This window comes from Gopherus flavomarginatus, chromosome 17 (assembly GCF_025201925.1).
Source record: "Gopherus flavomarginatus isolate rGopFla2 chromosome 17, rGopFla2.mat.asm, whole genome shotgun sequence".
NCBI lineage: Eukaryota > Metazoa > Chordata > Testudines > Testudinidae > Gopherus > Gopherus flavomarginatus.
The window spans coordinates 11,772,681-11,786,345 of record NC_066633.1 but is presented as its reverse complement, the minus strand read 5'-3'; the positions used below and the strand labels follow the sequence as shown (position 1 = coordinate 11,786,345).

Genomic DNA, 13,665 nt, shown 5'->3' with positions numbered 1-13,665 from the left:
ATTCCCTTCTGAGTGTGAATGCTCGAACCCTGACTTGACCAAGCTATTTATTTAAAAAATGGAGAGTCAGATTACAGGCAGGATGCAGTCGCTGGCATGCCTGGCATGCAATACATTCAGAGATGTGCAGTGGAGTGGGCTGCTGTCTCTGTGCTTCTATTTCCTCTGGATTGTTTCTGTCTATACCAACATAACCACACACCTCTAGCTGACACAGTTTCTCTTTCTATACCAACTCGACCACACAACCTACTTGTCATCTCCCACTCCACACTGGAGCCCCTATGGGGTATCATCAAACAACTATAACCCATGCTTGATGGGGATCCCATCCTGAAAGAAATCTTTCCTGAACCACCTTTTCCAGCCTTTAAATAATCCCCCAACTTCTCCAAGCTCATCATCAGATGCAAGTTCCCCACAGATCAGGACACAGCAACACAAAGCAGAACCAGACCCTGCCAGAACAACAGATGCAAACCTGCAGACATCTTCACTGCTGCAATGAACACACACACACACAAACACACACACCCCGCCGCCCTCCCAACACACCTTTTCAGATACACATACCGGTGCACCAAATGCCCAACAACAACTACATGGCTGAAACCAGACAATCACTACACTCTTGAATGAACTCACATAGGAAAACAACAACAGACCAAAACACCCCATGATCTGTAGGCGAACACTTTTCACAAAGCGATCACTCTACAGTTGACCTATCAGTCCTCATCTTCAAAGGAAACCGGCATAACACTTTCAAAAGACGAGCTTGTCCGCTTAAATTCATAACTTCGCTAGACACTAAAAATCAATGGACTGAATAGAGATACTGGATTTATGGATTCATACAATGATCTTAACCCAGTAACACTGCCCCCACCCCAGCTACTTCCCTTCCCTTTCCTATCTGTGACTGGAAGGGTATTAACGGACCACTTCATGTTGAATGGTCCCTTGAAATATGTGGTAACTATTATGCTAAACAATCTGCTCCACCTTGTGTTCCGCTGACACACACTGTGGCCAGGTCTATACTACAAACTTACATCAGCATAACTATGGTGCCATGGGTTGTGAAAAATCCACATCCCTGAGCTACACAGTTATAAGCACCTAACACGCCCCACCGCCATTCCAGTGTAGACAGCGCTATGTCAACGTGAGGGCTTCTCCCATCAACTTAATTAATCCACTTCCAGGAAAGGGGTAGCTTGCTGATGGGAGAAGCTCTCCTCTCAGTGTAGCAGCATCTTCATTGAAGCACTGCAGCTGCGCCACTGCAGCATTTTAAGCATAGACCTGCCCTGGGTGGGTTTCCCAGACCTGAAGAAGAGCCCCGTGTAAACTCGAAAGCTTGTCTCTCTCACCAACAGAAATTGGTACTATAAAAAAAATTACCTTTCCCACCTTGTCTCTGTAATATCCTGGGACTGACAGGGCTCCTACCACACTGCATGTATATAAATACAAAGCATATATGAAAGAGTAGTACCCAAAACGGGACCATTTAGAGGCACTGCAGAAATAAGCAAATCAATGCAATGAACTATGGAGAAAAATCCTAAAGAGAAAACTTAATAAGGGAAAAAGTTGAAAAAAACACTTTGCCCTTCTGATGATATTGACTATACTATGATATGCGGCAGAATTTTCAGATGCTTTGGGTTCTGTCTTGCAACTTTTACTCACATGACAAATCAATATGCAGTAACATTGCAGTTAGGCGTTTATATCACAATAATGTGAATGTTTCCTTCTTAAGTCTCCCCAAACCACTTTTTAATCTTCACTAAAAGGTCTAGTTATTCTGGTAACAACTTTGCCAGCCTTGAGATTTTTCTGGAAAAATATTTTTTTCAAGGCATCTGACCTACAGATGAGTTGAACAGCTTAACAACTCAGGTAAAACATATCCATAGCCTTCATAACCATCATCATTTACACCAAGCAAAGTGGGTGTTAAAGACTACCAGATCAAAACAGATTATTCCCATTTTGTACTAGTGTAAATGAGTGTACCAGGAGCAGGCCAATGGGGAATCAGACCTATTATCACCTGATGGCCTTTGAGAATGGAGTTGGGGCCTGATTTAACTATTTTTTAAGCCATTGGGAAAATTTCCTTTGACTTCAGTGGGAGGTGTGTAATGGAGTGTGCTCACCTCTCGAGTGCTCCCAGTCAAGTGTGTGCATACCTGCAGTTGTTCTCAATTTCCTCTGCTTGTGGTGCCACCTGTTGCCCGCCGCACGTATCAAGCAGGTCTCCAGTGATTCAGCCCTCCAGCCACGTCACACAATATTCATATGCAAAACCGAACGAAACAAACCCCTTCCGGAGTATACTGTCCAATCAGGCCTATCTCAAAGTCCTCAGGAATGTCCTGCTGCCCTCCCTGGGCTCAGTATTTTCACTGTCCAATAGGGCCCATCATGGTACCCCTCCATTGGCAAAGTTTCTATAGCTCTCCCCAGACTCAATCTCAGTCTGACCAACAGGGTGTCTCTCAGTGCCCTCCTTGGCCAGGTTGCATGCAAAGGTTCCTGCCATGGGATGGAGTAGCACCCCTATGGCTTCCTACCTGGAGGCTCTTCACCTGCCCTTTAGTCCTCTGACCCCGGCTCTCCAGCTGGGTCAGTCTCAGTTTGGCCCCCTTCCGAGGGGTGGGGGATAGCAGTTCCAAGTACAATCTCCTCCGTGGGCCTGTCTAAACTCCCTTCTGCCTTGTGACTTGCAATACACATGAGTACAGACTTCAAGAAAAAAATATTACCATGATCAACAAATACATATCCCTGTAGCTGCAACATTTATTCCCCCTAAGAAAAAATGTTTTAGATATTAAACTAATCGTGTATTTGATCATGGCTGAAAAGTAAAGAAGTGGCTATTCCTGAAAAGCAAAGTAAGATTGGCCTTTATATAGTACTATAAACACAAAACTACATTAAGAGAACATTAAGGTTGCAAAGTCAAGAACTTGAAAGTGAGGGAATGCCAAATTTAATGTAGCCCTTATCAAACAGTCTTTAATTACATCATCACATACTATATTTTCAACAGGATCCCTGCCTTCATCAGTGCACAGAATGGACAGCACTCACTTAATGAGCAGCTATTTACTATTTTGCTTTCTCTTCATTGTTCAATGTCTGTCCTCGTGCCTTATTTACTGCATACTATTTAAACACTGCTCCAAAGATAGAATTATTAATTGTCTCATGGGCTTTTCTATGTCATTCATCACTATAGTTTCTGAGTCCTTCACAAACAATATTATTTGCACAACACCCTTGTGAGTTGAGAGGGATATTATTATCCCCATATTGCAGATGGGGAAGTGAGACACAGAGAAATTAAAATAAAAAGCTTCCACTAATATTGGGTGACCAATCTGCGACACCTAGAACCTGCTTTCTTAGAGCACTTAACATTAGATAACATCTCCTATGTTCAAAGCTCAGCCCCCATTGACTTTAGTTACAGCTGTGAGTGTTTAGCACTTCTGTAAATCAGACCCCCGGTACGACAGAGAAATATGAGAACCACTGGAATGATCTTACTGCAGATCAGTAAGTAAATGATAGTGCATCGCATTTCTCACCTACAGGTCTCAAAGCACTTCACGTACAAGGTGAGATGCATTACCCTCATTTTACAGATGAAGGAACAGACGCAGAGCGGTAAAGTAACTTGCACGAGGTCACCCAGCAGGTGGTCTACTGCCTGCTTTGTTCTCTGAGCAGGCAGAACACCATCCTTTAATTATTGTCCTGTTCTCTGAGGGCAAAATGCATTCCTGTGCAGAGGGACTACAGAACCCTACGCAGTACGTAAGCCCCCAAAGTAGGGTATAGGTTGGCTCTCTGCACAGGGGAAGTTTTACCTATCATGCAGAAGATGGGAACAGCAGGAGAAGTGTGTAATAGTCTCATACATCGGTATCCAAAAAAAGAGAGGGATCTGGCTGGTCTGGAATTAGACTTACTGGCCTTGACAGTGCCCTTTCAGTAATTTGTTTGTAATAATCTGAAACCTGAGTCCTTAAGACTCTATTCCAGCTTTCTTAAACTTAGACATACACAACTGGGGATTGAAAAATGAGGGGGAAAATCCTTGGATTTAAAGCTTGCTGAAAGATTACCCCAATAAACATAAAATTGTTTGCACCTTCGGACTTCGGGTATTGTTGCTCTCTGTTCACGCGAGAAGGTCCAGGGAAGCGGAAGGGTGAAGAAAGAAGCCCTCCAACAGCTGCCCATCCCCAGAAGGACATGGGCTGCACTCAATTCTTCTCAAAGAACATCCAAACCATGGGCTTGAGCCTGCTCCAGTTGGAGTATTTCCATTTGGAATCAGGCCCTTTCCTATTGCACACGAGCTACTGGGCTCTGGCAGACAGACAGTCTCATATTTTAATTCCAGTGTACAATATAATGGCGCTTTTGGGGGGGGCACATCACTTTATATGGGATTCTACCATAAAGGACAAAGACTTTCCATCAGTACATAGGAACTTTCACATCACCTCGAATAGATAAGTACTCCAAATACATATTGCCAAAGCTCCCTCCCTCTCTTTGTTTAAAACAACTTCACCTTTCACAGAAGTTTTCCATAATTAATGGCCACATTCAGCTAGATGGTTCTGTATTATTAGTTTTTTGGATATGTGCTTGCGGCTACCTTTAGGACTCTTAAGCACTGCGGCGATGAGACCTGTTATTTGTTTGGCACGGTTCACCCAAAGTGTAGCACTGGGCACACTTAAAGCACAACACGAACAATAAGCACTATAACAAGCTTTTTTCTGATGGACCAGGAATATTGACTAACAAATTCAGTTGCTTAGACTTTTAAATATATGGGAAAAGTGCACAAAATCCTAAAGGGATACCTTTAGGGCTTTGTATAAATATAAATAAATACATTTAAAATAACTATGTTTTAACTAGAAGAGGAAATCAATTTAATTTTTGAAAGGTACACTATCAACTTTTTTTTCTTTAAACATTTAAATTGAATCCTAGGGTAAATTAGCTATTTTAAGCACCATGCTCACTGGAGAGGTATTTGACATGGGGTGAAATCCTGGTCCTATGAAAGTCAATGAAAAAACTTCCACTGACTTCTGTGGGGTCAGAAAACGTAGAACAATGGTTCTCAAACTTTTTTCATTTGTGGACACATCACTTTATATTTCCCTTTGGAAATTTCAAATGGAGGTGCAAGCCCCTTTGGAAATCTGTTGCCTGTAAACAGTACACCCATGCTATAATTTCCTTCATAATAATGAACCTTTGGATATAATGAACCTGGTCTCTGCATCCCACCTCCAGGTCTGAGCTGGAGAAGCTGTCAGCACCCACCACAGCCCCAGGCCTGGAGGAGCTGCCAGCCCCCGCTGCAGCAGATCTCTTCTGCTATGACGACCCCAAATGGCTTGGATCCCAAGGGGTTCGTTACAGCGAGGGTGTGCTGTATATAGTTGAATTCTGTTCAGTCAGTTTTCAGTTTAAGGCTATGTCTACACTACCATGTCAGCAAAACATGTGTCGTTCAGGGGGTGCGACTATTCCACCCCCGAGTAACAAACTGTGCCGGCATAAGCACTATTGCGCACAGTGCTATGCCAGCGGAAGAGCTTCACCCACCAACACAGCTAGCACTGCTCATTGGGGGTAGGTTAATTATGTCAACAGAAGTGCTCTCTCCCATTGGCATACAGCAGCTACACTAGAGATCTTACACTGCTGCATGTTCTCTAGTGCAGACATAGCTAAATCTTTCGCGAACCCCTTAGACAGCACACCAGTAGCAGCCTATCTGCACTACAGCTCTCAGCATTCTTAACATAAATGCAGCTGAACTGAGGTCAATGACGGTGGGAAATTATTGAAAAACTTCCCTAGTGTAGACAAGACATTACTCTTTCCAGCTAGGCTGGGATTGCTGGCAGCAGAGCTTGGCGTATGCCATCTCAGTGTCTCTCACTTAGCCTCTGTCTGCCCCTTTGAGGGTGGAAACAAAATGTATCCCAAATTCTCCAAAGGAGAACAATGACATTGTGTGACTGCACTGTGGGAGCCATGGAGGTTTGTGTGTAATGTTAACTTAAAAAGATTCCCTGAGAGACACACAGGACTTAAGCGAGAACAGAATAGAGCTATCTGTGAGGTATTAAAAATTGATCATGTGAAACATTTTACTTATCAAAGATTGTGACAAAACAGCCTTATTTGTCTTGCAGAAACAAACAATGATTGTCCCCAGCTTTGTGTCACTCTGTTCTATTTATATTGCAAGTACATGGAGAAGTAATATTGCAAAGCAGCACGATTATCTTCGATTAATTTACATGCAGATTGTTCAGCAAAAAGTGTTGTATGAATGGACATTTCAAAATAGATTGAGTACAAGGGTTTTTTCATTTTCTATCTGACTCCTTCACATAGTCTAAATAAATTATGATATAGTAGAAGACATTTTAACCAGCTGCTTTTTTCTTCTCTGCTTTTCATTGTTTATCATTCCAAAGGGCGGAAGACTGGCACCATAGTGGTTAAAATCAAAGAAGCTCTGTCAATTTAACAAGTAACTTTTCTATCTAAAAGTTCTCCCTAACATTGTTATAAGTTACTCTTAAAATTACTATAGCTGGAAGAGATTAGAAAAGTAGTAATTTTTCTCTTTTTACCCACTTCATTTCATTTGTGCATATGGCAGCACTTTGTATATAGGCAGTTGCAGTTTCTCCCATGTAGGATATAGAAATATACTGGATCAGATGTGTGATCTATTCAATCTAGTACTCTGTTTTTGACATTGGCCAGCAACAGGATTCTCAGAGTGGGACAGAGGAGAAGATGGGATTTGCCTTACCAAGTGGGGGGTCAGTGCTAACAAGACAATTCAATTAAAGTGGAAGTGGGCTATTCTCAACAGTAAGGCAACTCCCATCTTTTCGTGTACTGGGTATATATACCTGCCTACTGTATTTTCCACTCCATGCATCTGATGAAGTGGGTTTTAGCCCACGAAAGCTTATGCCCACATAAATTTGTTAGTCTCTAAGGTGCCACAAGTATTCCTCGTTGTTTTAGAAGGTGACAGAAGTTGCCTTGCCTCTTTATCAGTTAACCTGAGAGGCAGGAAATGCTATCTCTTGAAAAGAAATCTTTGCTTCTAAGAACTGGTCTTGAGGTTCTCTCTCTCTCTTGTTTGTAACAACTGTCATGTAAGCAAAGTTTAACATTGTGAACAGTGTCATGAAATACATGGCTATCTTCACGTGTGTGTGTTTGTTTATTTGGCGTTTTTCAGATGTGTGATTTAACCTTGGTCTTTTAGATAATCTTTAAATTGACTGTTGCTGTTTCTGATATCTAACCAATAACTAGGTCTATTTTGAAGGCACACTCTAAGAACAGCTAACCACAGGCAAGGTTAACTAAAATAATCATACTTTAGAAGTAATCCTGTCTTTCTCTGAAGCAGAACAGACTGAGGGAGTCATGAAAACAGATCACAGAGACTGAGAATCCAAGGCCTTAAGGACAAAAGCAAGAAAGGTGACTGTACAAAAGGGGCAGAACTAGCTGTCCAGGGCTACTGATCTGTACCACTAGGGCCATTGCTAATGGACAGAGAGAAGACCTAAGAAAGAGTTTGTGACAGTCACATTTATAGGACTATAGCATTTTATGCCATCTGCTAAATTACTATAACCAAAATCCTACTTATTGAAAATTTCCTGTTATGCAAAGAGGAGCAATTTTTCCTAGGACATTCATGTAACAGAAGGTGCATTGTGGGCCTGGTAGCATGAGAGCTGCTGCAGGAGGAGGAGGTGCAACAGTGAGTGGCTATAGGGATCCCTGGAGCTTCACTAAGCACCACAGGTTGGGAACTGCAGAAGCTTCATGCGAGTGGATGTGGCCAGAGGGCACTAGTGTCGATGGAGGATGGGCAGTGATGGGGGCTTAGAAGTGACAGAAGGATGGGCAGGACGTACAAGAGATGGGAAGCTGCAGCACTTCAGTCTTGCAGTTTCAACAGAAGAACTCCACAGGAGCAAAGCTTCAGGGATCCTGGTGATGCGCTACTCCAGCGGCCCACTCTTTGAGTGGCTCTGCTGAACGATCTGGCCTTGGGGAAACAGGCCAGGTATCAAATCCGGGCAGCTGGGCATGGAATCTGTGTGCTCAGAAATGGGTATTGCAGAGTATGTGCATCCTCACCCTCAAGTCCTTGATATGGGACTACTCATATACTCAAAAGTTAAGCACGAAGTGTTCTGCTGGATCAGACTCAGAGTGCTCAGCACCTTGAATGATCAAGCACACAATCAGGGTTACACTGTATTGTACTGTTGCTCATAAAGCCATGATACTGCATTAACACTACCAAAAAAAAAGAAGACATTTTGGGCTTTAGAAACATGCCAACAACCCTGGAATAAATAATAGGTTAGCTACCCCTAGCTTTTCTGGCTCCCCATAAAACACCCCGCCATCTGGATCCTCTCATTGAACAAGTTCCATTTCTACTAATATTAAACAGAAAGATGCAATTACAGCAGGACTCTCCCCATTAAGCTGTCATATGACATCTGCCTGTGACAAATATGGCAATTCTTCACAAATCCTAGTCATTTAAAAAAAAAACAACACTAGATTTGCAAATTAAAACCTCAACTCAAACAATTTGCGTTATTTTTAAGTAATTAATACTTTTAACCTGATCTTAGTGCACCTATGCATATAAAAGTGTATGTATGCATGCATGCATGTATCATTTTCCATTTTAAAAAAATACTCTAGCCCTAATTAAAAACACTTGCTTCTTAAAAACCTAAACATGTTCATATATAGTCTGGCAGTGGCACCAGCTAACCAACATATCCACCTGCAGTTCTGGTTCTATTACTATATCATCTTTGTTCCTTCATTCACTTACATTAGAATAGATTTCACGAAGGTCCATTTCAGTGCTACTTTGGATAGATCACAAAGGGAATGCAATTGGATGAGATGTGCATGGTGTGTATGCTCAACCTCTCCTCCTCTTAGGCCTCTCAGACTCAATCTTCCTACACAATATTAAAAAGAAGTGCCAGTAGCTAGAGAAGACATCCTGTTTCACTGCCACGGTGAGTTGCTGCTTTGAGAAACACTTCATTATTCACGCAATATCTCAGATTATATTAACTATATTCGTACTTATTATAAGATATAATATTTCCTGATCAGAAACCCTCATGCAATAAACTAATCGAGATAATTTTAAGGATTTCATAGCTCAACCTGCACAAAAGTCAGAATAAAACTTCTTACATTGAAACTCACTCATAGTAAATGGATTGGCTGGGCACACAGCCAGAAAATGACCTTCACTAGGTTTTCCTCATGCGCAGAAATAGCCCTGGGGTATATAAAAAGTAACTCTCAACTCTGTCTAAATAGGTCTCTCTTTTTCAAACCATTAACCACAATTAGCATTTATCACCTCCCTAGCTTCAGCATTAAACAAGCTGCAGTTGATAGTCAGTTGGAGGTTTTGCAATGTATTCATAGTTATTTGCAGTGTGGATCTGGAAGTGTGAATTTCACAGTGGAAGATACTAGTTATCAACTATGGGCAGAGAGTAAAGAGAGGTTTGTTATCTGATTTATTAAATTTTTACTAACTTTTCTACAGCTATCTGCCTCACTGATACTCCATCGCTTTCCAAAGCTCAGCTTTCAGGTGAGACATAAAACGATGGTTCTGAGCACCTGTGGTCATTAAAAATTCCCATGACACTTTTAGTAAGAGAAGGGATATTAACACTGATGTCCTAACCAAATTCTAAACCAGTTAACTACACTCTGCCTACCTAAATTAACCCTGTATTTTCCAATTGGATATGGTGTTCTTCCTCACTTCCTATCCTAAAACGCTGAGTATCCTTGCTTATCAAACTGCTGTCGTGTTTTGCCCCAGAGCTGACTGCACTTCACAATTGGTTGCATGATCCCTATATATAAATTGTGTATGTCACTTTGGGAATCTTCAGGAGGAAAAGAGGTAGATAAATAAAAAGAATTTATTATCATGATCCTTAAATATATCTTTTCTTTACTGCCCCATCTCTTCATTTCTTTCTCTGCTGTTACTTAACTTTCTAATAGTACTACACTTCTACCTCGATATAATGCTGTCCTGGGGAGCCAAAAAATCTTACTGCGTTATAGGTGAAACTGAGTTATATTGAACTTGCTTTGATCCACCAGAGTGCGAAGCCCCGCCCTCCTGGAGCACTGCTTTACCGCGTTATATCCAAATTCACATTATATCGGGTGGCATTATATCGAGGTAGTGGTGTATTTAGTTTTGTAAAGCCTTTGGAGCTGTATTTTGTATGAAAGACATGATGACTATAAAATTGTATTATTGTGTAATGTCTTCGTTAAGCTTGTTAGAATCTTCCATAGTTAATTGGATATTTTCATTACATTAATGAATGACTCCTGTGCAGCTTTTACCTGCCAACATAAACCTTATTTTAAACTTTTATAATTAACAAATTGGATTGAAAACGTGTGTCCATAGCGCCTATAGATGCATAATCTAGTGTACAGGTCACAGGACTGGGATTCTAGAGATTGGGTATTCCCAGATCTGCCACTGACCTGCTGGTGACCTTGGGCAAGTCACTTCATCCCCCTGTGCCTCTGTTTCCCCACCCACTCTTTGTCTGTCTTGTCTATTTAGACTGCAAGACAGAGACAGTGTCTCTGTCTATGCGTCTGTACAGCCCCCAGCACAATGGTTAAGACTTCTAGGCCCTACCATAACATAAATAACGCATGTGAATGTGTGAAAGCCAATAAGTACCAAATTCTGCCACTCTTTTTCATACTGAGTACTGCCTTGCTCCATGAAAACTCCCATTGAAGTTAGTACCACTGCTTGAAGAGTAAGATACTATTCAGTGTGAATAAAGGGGTCAGAATCCCTGAGAATTATTTACTCTTTTCCAGCACCAGTACCATGGAGTCCATCAGATGCAAACAAGCGAGTTTACTATCAAAAATAGACTCGAAGTGGAACGCATGATGTGACAAAATTAAAAGCACTACTTGACCTTTGCTGCCAAACATATTTATATTTCACAAAAATAATCTTCGCCTGGGTTTTCTGACACCTCTCTCGTGATTGACAGAAGGTCATGCACCAAAGCATGTGATCTGTTCTATAAAAACAAAAGGCAGCCAGGATTCTCACTGAGCTCCAAACCAGGCCAAGACAGAAGCAGCACAAAGTACCTGCCTTTTCATCAACTGACTGCATGGCCACTGTCAGCCTCCAGACATATCTGCCATACCGGATCAAAAGCCTCTCCCCATACTTTCACTAGTAGCAACTGTCCAATCTGCAATATGTTATCTATACAGACATTAATTGTATCTTTCACAGCCAGAAGAGATCAGTGAAGCTCAAAATCTTGTCCCTTCCACCAACAGAAGCTGATCCAATAAAAGATACTCCCTCACCTACTTCATCCTTCACAGCAGTGAAACAAACCCAGTAATACTTTTAAACACCACTTAGGGTGAAATCCATCAAGCACAGAGCCCAGACACTATGAAAAGCTTTATGTTGTATAGTTGGAGCTATAGGCCTCATGCTGACCTTCTGGAGATGGGTGAAATTCACCGCTAGAAAGGGAGAACATAGTGAGCAGGACTCTCTATTTCTTTACTCCCATTTCATACTGGTGCAATTCAATCGAGGGAGTTATCTCAACATGAAGCTAGAGTGAAACACTGGTGAATCAAGCCATGCGTGTTTAAAATGTTGAGTATCAATATTTTCTGAATATGTCATAAAATTAACAATAAATATATCCAAATTTGAATACTAATAATCCCTTTTTATCTTCAAAGTACTTTACAAATATTAATTTCTATCCATCTAAGGTACTTATCTGTACCCCAATGCTCTATTATCTGACCACTTCACAATTTTTTTAAAATGTATTTATACTCAACACACATCTGTCAGGTAGGACAGTGATATTTTCTTTAGTTTGCAAATAGGAAACTGAGGCACAGAGAGACCAAGGTCACCTAAGAGTCTGCGGCAGACCAGGGACTTGAATCTATGTCTCCTGAACCCAAACCTAGTGACCGAACCATTAGACCATCCTTCGTTTCGCATAGCTTATAATTATAATAATTTATAGCACATGGTCTAATTATACATTTATACCAAACGGAGGGCAGAGCCCTCCCCAGCATATTTCCAGAAATCCTGAACCATTCATGAGTGTGTATTGTAAATGTTTTTGCAAGAATATCAAACCTCTGTGATATTTATCACACCAACAGTTTTCCCCTTCTACAAAGCCCAGTGTGAGTGATGCATTATTTGTGTTTTACAGCAAGAAACAACAGAGAGATGTACAATATGTCTGAAAAGAGCCTGAAGGGAAATAGCAGCTTGCTTTTCAATATTCCTCATCAATATGAAAGCTACACAAAGCAAACAAGGACTCAACAGTTCAGGCATTCTACATTCCTGAGACAAACACAAACCAACAACGGAGGATCACAGACTTCCACTGCTACCAGCAACAGCAAGTACACTTATATTGTCACATACTGTCTGCTGTGCTATCACTGCTATTAGCTACTGTCAATAGACCCAACAGGCTGCCTGAACTTGGCTTCTGCAATGGATCTCATTAGAATGACACAAATACTTCTCACTCACGCATCACACATTTACAGTGTATCTATTTCACTTTTACTACACATTAATACCAGTCACTTTATTCACAAGAAAAAGATACCAAATCCCACTTCCTTTTGCTATAAAACACCCACAGAAATGTGTTTTAATTGACACATGTTTCAACTGTCGTGCCTTAATTGACTGACAGGATCTTTCTGTTCAAAAAAAAAATTTCCCCCTCAGTTACGGGCTGAAACATTTGAAGTGACAGAAGAAAACTAGATTAGCATCACATGGGGTCTATATAGAAAGTACCCTCCATGGGTATGTGTACACTGCAATTAAAAACCATTGGCTGGCCCAGGCTAAGGGGATGTTTAACTGAGGTGTAAGTATTCAGACTCAGACTGGATCCTGGGCTCTAGGATGGGAGGGTCCTAGAGCTCAGGCTGCAGCATGAGCTCAAACATCTACAGCACAGTTAAACAGCTCGGCTACGGTGACCAGATGTCCCAATTTTATAGGGACAGTCCTGATTTTTGGGTCTTTCTTATATAGGCTCCTATTACCCCCCACCCCATCCCAATTTTTCACACTTGCTGTCTGGTCACCCTAAATCCCGCATGCCTGAGCCTCAGAAGCGTGGAACAGCTACGGGTGTCTAACTGCAGTGTAGATATACCGCACGCTATTAATACTGGTCATAATGACCTCAGCAGACTGTTCAACATTCAGCAAATTAAAGGCATGCCAAGATATATGATCACAATAGGCAGACTTCTCATCCTCCTAGTACTGTACTAAGCAGATGATGCTTTTCAGGGCCACAATCAAGCAAAGCACTTTCAGAGGGACTATCTGCAGGTTCTTAAGTGCTTTCATGGCTTGTGGGCCCAATTACTCAATAGGGTTGCCAGTTTTCGTTAGATGTATTCCTT

The 13,665-nt window shown here is 41.4% G+C and overlaps 1 protein-coding gene across 21 annotated transcripts in view; it reads right to left on the bottom strand.

Moving 5' to 3' along the window:
• Window positions 1–13,665, bottom strand: part of FNBP1 (formin binding protein 1) — a 153,822-nt gene that overhangs the window by 73,417 nt on the left and 66,740 nt on the right. The gene's annotated exons all lie outside the window — the stretch shown is intronic.